The 6,533-nt window shown below is 48.4% G+C and overlaps 2 non-coding genes across 2 annotated transcripts; both read left to right on the top strand.

The window, feature by feature from the left end:
- The first annotated feature begins 5,125 nt into the window (after positions 1-5,125).
- Positions 5,126-5,199, top strand: TRNAN-GUU (transfer RNA asparagine (anticodon GUU)). Its single transcript has one exon. It is a non-coding gene; the product is annotated as a tRNA-Asn (tRNA).
- A 245-nt stretch (positions 5,200-5,444) lies between these two features.
- TRNAV-AAC (transfer RNA valine (anticodon AAC)) lies at positions 5,445-5,517 on the top strand. Its single transcript has one exon. It is a non-coding gene; the product is annotated as a tRNA-Val (tRNA).
- The last annotated feature ends 1,016 nt before the right edge of the window (positions 5,518-6,533 follow it).

A 6,533-nucleotide genomic window follows, 5' to 3' on the forward strand; every position in this document is an offset into this window, starting at 1 on the left:
GTGGTGTGAGAAGCAAGGCCATAAAGAATATCAAGGTTTAGATTTGGCCTGTGATTTTTTCTTTAGATTTTTAACTTTTGCCATCTGCTTTAGAAGTTCAATAAGAAAAAGAAAAGGAAAACAGCTGTTTGAAAATGTTTGTATTCCAGCTAAAGTTCTCTTTTTCCTCAGAATACAATATTTTCCTACTTGAGCAAAGGATTAATTTCCATTGAGCCCAGGATTGTAGCTGGTATTTAGGGATGGTATTTAATGCTAAGCATCTACTAATGTTCTGAGAAGAAAAACCCATCACCTAAAAGCCAATATGCAATTAAGTCAAAAGAAGAATATTGTCTAAGCAGACAAATCAGTGTTATGGCTGTAAAGAGAGGAGCTGTGCATGGGCATGGGCATGCAGGAGGGAGCTGCTGACAGGAGAGAATGAAGGGGACAGGACAGGTCCTCGGGGCATCTGTGGTAGGAGGATTCCCACTGTCCTCCTGCAGCAGGCTTTACCCTTCTGCTACCTGTTTTGTGCAGGTGCAAACCTACCAGGCAGTCTGCAGCTTGCTTTTGATTTAAAACTGGCAGTACAAGCACATGGGCCTGCTCCAACCTGCCAAGAAAACACGCGCACTTCCCCCCATCAAAGACTTCCCAGAGGTGACTTCTATTCAGCAGAACTCTTGTATAAAAGAGGGTAGGAATCAGGCTGCTGAGGTGTGAAGTTGCCATAATGCAAAAAAACCCCACAACACACCAGGAGTTTATGCCAGCAGGCTTTCCAGCTGGCTGACCCAACCTCCCATCCCTCACCCTGTGTGCTGGCCACATGGTGGGAGATGAGCTGATGATGCCTTTGCTTTCTCCTTGCCCTGCTCATTGTTTGGCAGCTCTTTGCTTCGCTGCTGCTCAGTGCCTCTCACTGCACACTCATCCCCACTTTGCTCTTCTGCTCTGCCCCTTCTGATTTCCCCCGTCCCCTGGCACCACTTTTGGCATTTTGGCACTTGACATCCCCAGTGCTCTTCTGGAAACCCAGCCTGTTCCCTCCTCTCACCCAGGTTTGCTCCAAAGCCATCCCACATGTATGCGTGGAGGAAAGCAGGGTTTCACACTCCTCCCTGAAGTAAAAAAAACCCATTACATCAACTCCAGGGCTTGTTAAAATTATTTCTTGGTGTGCAAGGAGAAAAAAGTTTTGCCAGCAAGAACATCTTTCGTGTGGCTGCCCTAAGAAAGGAACTTAAGGGTTTTGTTTTGATGGTTTTTTGTTGTTTGGTTGGTTTTTTAAGGGCAGCATCACTCTGAGGGCTCTGCTTGAGGAAAAACAAGGAAATCAAGGTGGTATGTGAGACATGGAAGAAGAAGTCCCTTTACCATGGAAAGGCAACACTGTTGTACAGTCAGACAGAGCGGAAACCTCTTTGGGGGGAGAAATATCACCTTTCCATACCCCTTAGCGCTGGAATAGCTGCAGGGTAGAAGGAGATTCTGGCAATTTTTTTGCAATTTGGGGAATTGTCTTCGCAAGGGAATGCTAAAATGACTCTGTTAGCAGTGTTTTCCATATCTACACACTAAATTGTTCCCTCTCCCTGAGACCTAAACACACACAAGATCACTGTCTGGATAAGACAAAGTTGGCACCAGTGGAAAGCCCCATCCACCTGGGAGAAACATCAGTGCAAAACACCTCCATCGTGTCTCACTTGCATCTTTGAAATAAGGGATTTTCCTGAATAGACAAAAAAAAAAAAAATAAAAGGGGATGTGCAGGAAGGGATACACACATTGGAGAACAGTGCCTGCATCTTCTGTAACCCCCAGATGTGGTCAGAACTCTTCAGGCACAGGCAATTCAGGACTTTGGCAGCTGCTGTCAGACCCCAGCCCTTTTCCTTGCTGTATGGCTGTTTGACATCCACATCATCCTGTCCCAGGGAGATAACCTTGACAAAGTGAGCCATGAAGCTCACGAAAATGTGCAAAGCCAGCGAGCTTTCCCAGTTGCTCTGCGAGACTTCCTACATGTTAATCTCCTCCTCTGGAACCTTGAACAGCCAGTCAAAATAATCCCTTTGTAGAATTGCTTTCATGGTGAAGAGGAAAGGAGTGGGAACACAGATCTATAAATACCTTTTGGGATGTTCATCTCTCCTCTCATGCACTGCGATCAGAGCTCAGGAGAAAGGACTCCAATGAAAGTGCGTCTTGATAAAATGAAGGCTGCTTGTGTGAACCTCCCACATATGAAAGCCAGGTGACACCCAGCTGTCATGCTTTGTCATAAATGCAAGGGAACGCAAGCCCCTTGGACTGCCTGGTTAATATGAGCACTGTGCTTTGCAAACTCAAAGCACCGCAGCCCCGTCAGATGTAGTGCACACGCACACGTGTGGGTGACTCCCTGCCGTCACGACAGCCTGCCTCAGCATCGCATCCTTGCTCAACCCTGACAGAACCCCAGCGGAGCGCATGAACAGAGCTGGCACTGTGAAGTTCAGCATGAAGAAAAGGGCAATGCTACAGGTTTTAAAATGCTGTCTTCATTCTGCACAGCCAAGAGAATGAGCTGACAGAGCACCGCCTCAAAAACCCCTCCTCCTCCACATTTCACAGGCTTCCTCCTCTCACTCACTGTTTTCATATTCCTTGTACAAATTCAGCCCAAAACAGGGTTGGAAGACAGAAGCTGTAGTCCCTCCAGGTCCCCTGGCACAGCCTCCTCCTCCTCCTCATCTTCTCTGTCCCATTGTCATGGTTCAACCCCAACCGGCAACTTAGCCCCACATAGCCACTTGCTCACTCCCCACCAGTGAGATGGGAGAGAGAATGAGAAGGATAAAAGTGAGAAAAGGGTTAGGAAATTCCACACATGCAGGCAAACAAAAACAATAAATGCATTCAGCACTTCCCACAGGCAGGCAGGTGTTCAGCCGTTTCCAGGAAAGCCAGGTTCCATCACACATAATGGTTACTGTGGAAGTGCCATCACTCCAAGTGTTCTCTCCTTTCTCCTTCTTTCCCTAGCTTTATATGTTGAGCATGGTGCTAATGGTATGGGGTAAGCCTTGGATCTGCTGGGGTCAGCTGTCCCAGCTCTGTCTCCTCTCAACTCTTGTGTACCCCCAGTCCACTGGGTGTGTGGTACACCCCACTGTTGGTGGGGTGATGTGAGAGGCAGAAAAGGCCTAGACTTTGCGTAAGTCCTGCTCAACAGTGACTAAAACATCCCTTTGTGATCAGCAGCCTTTCCAGCACCAATCCAAAACAGAGCCACATGCCAGCTACCAGGAAGAAAATTAACTCTACCTACAGTACTTCAGATGGGGCCTCACCAGAGCTGAGCAGAGGAGCAGAATCATTTCACTTGACCTGCTGGCAATGCTTTGTCGAATGTGACCCAGGGCCACAAAAACCCACTGCTGGCTCATGTTCAACCTGCTATCCACCAGGACACCCAAATTCCTTTCTGCAGGTTGAATTCTACATGGGTGCCCACAGCATGTCCTGGTGCATGATGGGTTTTTTGTCTACAGCTGCAGGACTTTGCACTTCTCCTTGCTGAACTTCATGAGGTACCCATCAGTCCATTTCTCCAACCTGTCAAGGTCACTCTGATGCTGGAGCAGCATCACCCTCTGCTCTGACTGCCACTCCTATGAGTCTGGCGCTGTCTGCAAACTTGCTGAGGATAAACTCTGGCCCATCATCCAGATCATTAATGGGATGTTGTGCAATATTGATCCCTGGAGTACACTGTTAGTTACTGTGATCCAACTACGTTGTGCCACTGATCACCACAGTCTGGGCACAATGGTTTAGCCACTTTTCAATCCATCTCACTGCTTATCCAACCCACACAACAAAAGCTTTTCTGCAAGGATGTCAGGGGAGACAGTGTCAAAGGCTTCACTGAGGTCCAGGCAGACAATACCCACTGCCCTCCTCTTTTCTACCAGGCCAATCACTTCACCATGGGAGTCTACCAAATTGTCAAACATGACTTCCCCTTGTTTGAGCCACACTGACCAACTGCTGGCAATTCCACTCTCTTGGATGTGCCTGAAGATGGTTTCCAGGATTAGCTCATCCATTACCATCCCAGGGATTGAGGTGAAGCTGACCAGCCTGTAGCTCCCCCAGTCATCCTTCTTGTCCTTCTGGCAGATGGGGGTGATGTTGCTTTATTCCCATCCTTCCCCTCATTCCCATGACTGATCAAAGCTGCTGGAAATTGCAATGGATCTGCCATCTCTCTCAGCACCTGTGGGGTATATCCCACCAGGGCCAATGGACTTATGTACGTGCAAGTCACTTAAGTATTCCCAGACTTGGGCCTCATCCATCTAGGGTATGTCTTCCTAGATAATTTGGTTTTTGTAACTCACATTTGCTGCCATTATCACCCTATTACCTTTTAGGTGACTGCAATTTGATTAATAATGCATTTTACAGACTGTTTAGAGCTGATGTGAGGCTGCCTGGGCAGCAGATTCACAGGTCTTTCTCTCCACTTTGCTTTAAGAAGTCTCTTTTGCCCTGTCTCATTTCTGTCAGTGTTCCCGCTTTCTATTAGCGCTTGCAAATAATTATCAAACATCTTTGAATCAAAAGTCACTGTGGAGTGAATTTTGTCTTCTGTTCTTCAAATCTCTCATCACAACTACTCCTTTTGGTACTGTAATTATCAGAAGGAAAGATGCTGGATCCCGTGACCACCTTAAATAACAGGGCTAATTTTTGCCTTCCTCATCCCTGGCACATAGGGTCAGAGCTTCCTCTTGCCAGCTGAGCTGTCTCGGAGAGCAGCTTTCAGGCTCCCATTTGCAACCGTCCCACCAGCAGGCAGAACTTCAACCACTACATTTTTCTGCTTGTCCACTCTTTCCAAATCCCTCCGGAAAACAAACAGAGAAGGCCACAGAGAAAACAAAACAACAGAGAAAACAAAAAAGGAAAGCAAAAGAAGGACAGGTTTTCGGATTTAAAAAGCAATCAGGCCCTAAAGCTGATGATTTAAAAGCCCAGCCCAGGCAGCTCCAGGAAGGAGCGGGGACAGGAAGAACGCGGAGGAGCGCGGGGTCCGCCCCAGCCGCGCGGCAGCCAGCTGTGGCTCGGCGGGGCTGGTTCGCAGCGCGTCTCTGTGGCGCAATCGGTTAGCGCGTTCGGCTGTTAACCGAAAGGTTGGTGGTTCGAGCCCACCCAGGGACGGGGCGCGATTCTTTTGTGGTGAGCCGTGTGTTTTTGTCTTCCCTCTTGCAAGAAGCGGCGGCTGTAACCGGCCCGCCCCGCCTTTTTACCGGCGGGAACGGCCCGAGACCCGCTTTTGGCTCCGGGATGTCGCTCCTCCTGCCCCGCCGAGAGGAGCTTCCCCCGCACCGTATGGTCCCAGCAGGGTTCTAGGTGCTCCGTCTGATTGCTCAAGAGACACCGCAGGCGGCAGGCGCACAAGGGAAGTTTCCGTAGTGTAGTGGTTATCACGTTCGCCTAACACGCGAAAGGTCCCCGGTTCGAAACCGGGCGGAAACACCACTTTTTCTTTTTTTTTTTTTTTCTTTTTCCTTTTCTTTCCCTTCCCGTGTCACCGCGGTCCTGCTTCCTGATTTCTCCTTAGAACGCGCGGGGGTCATGCCCCGCCCCGGAGCGGGGGAGGGCGAGCGGCCTCCTGGGCTGCAGGGGCAGGGCTGGGGGCTGTGCAGAAGCTCTGCTTCATTCCCATGCACGAACCCCCCGGCAAATGGATCGTCCAGAGGAGGGGAAAGGAGCTTCAGCTGAAACGGTCTGAATGTCATCAGAAAACTGGGAGCAAAAAGTACAATCACTTGCTGTGGACATTACAGAATTTAGATATTAACTTACATAAAAAGAGTAATATAGACCCAGGTCGGGGAGAAGCATTTCTCGAGGGCTTCTTCAGCCTCTTCCTTGAAAACATACGCTGGAGACACCCAGTCCCTCTTTCCTTACACTCCTTTCCCAGCATTTCTTCTCCTTTGTGAGTCCTATGGTTCCACCGTGTTCTGGGCTGTGCAGCTTCAGCACCTCCCTCGCAAACAATCACACCGTGTTTGTGCACAGCTGTGCAAAACCAAAAATGCCTCAAACTCCATCAGCCTTGCTATCGCACTAACCTTCTCTTTTCCCTTGCTCAGTCTGCACACTGTCTTAGATCAATAGTTAGACTGGAAGTTCTTCCACTCTGAGACCAAATCCTGGTGGATTTCAAAGCATAGCACATACTTTTGAGTATAAGCTGCTCAAAATGTGCTTTGCTCTGAGCACAAAGGGGCTCACATCAAGAGCAGCTGTTTAGCTTTGCAAGATGAACACAGATAAGACACAACAGCTCTCAACGATATATTGTCAAGAAGGGAATAATTATTTAAAGCAAAAAAAAAAAAAACCAAAACAAAAACAAACCACCCCAACCCGTGATGGAAGAATAAATGGCAATACCCAGCCATGAAAAATATCAAGATTAAAATCAGATTTGTAATCACCACCACAACAGATCTCTTGAACAGTGCTCTAGCAGGTATACAGCT

This window comes from Taeniopygia guttata, chromosome 1, assembly GCF_048771995.1.
Source record: "Taeniopygia guttata chromosome 1, bTaeGut7.mat, whole genome shotgun sequence".
Classification (NCBI taxonomy): Eukaryota; Metazoa; Chordata; class Aves; order Passeriformes; family Estrildidae; genus Taeniopygia; species Taeniopygia guttata.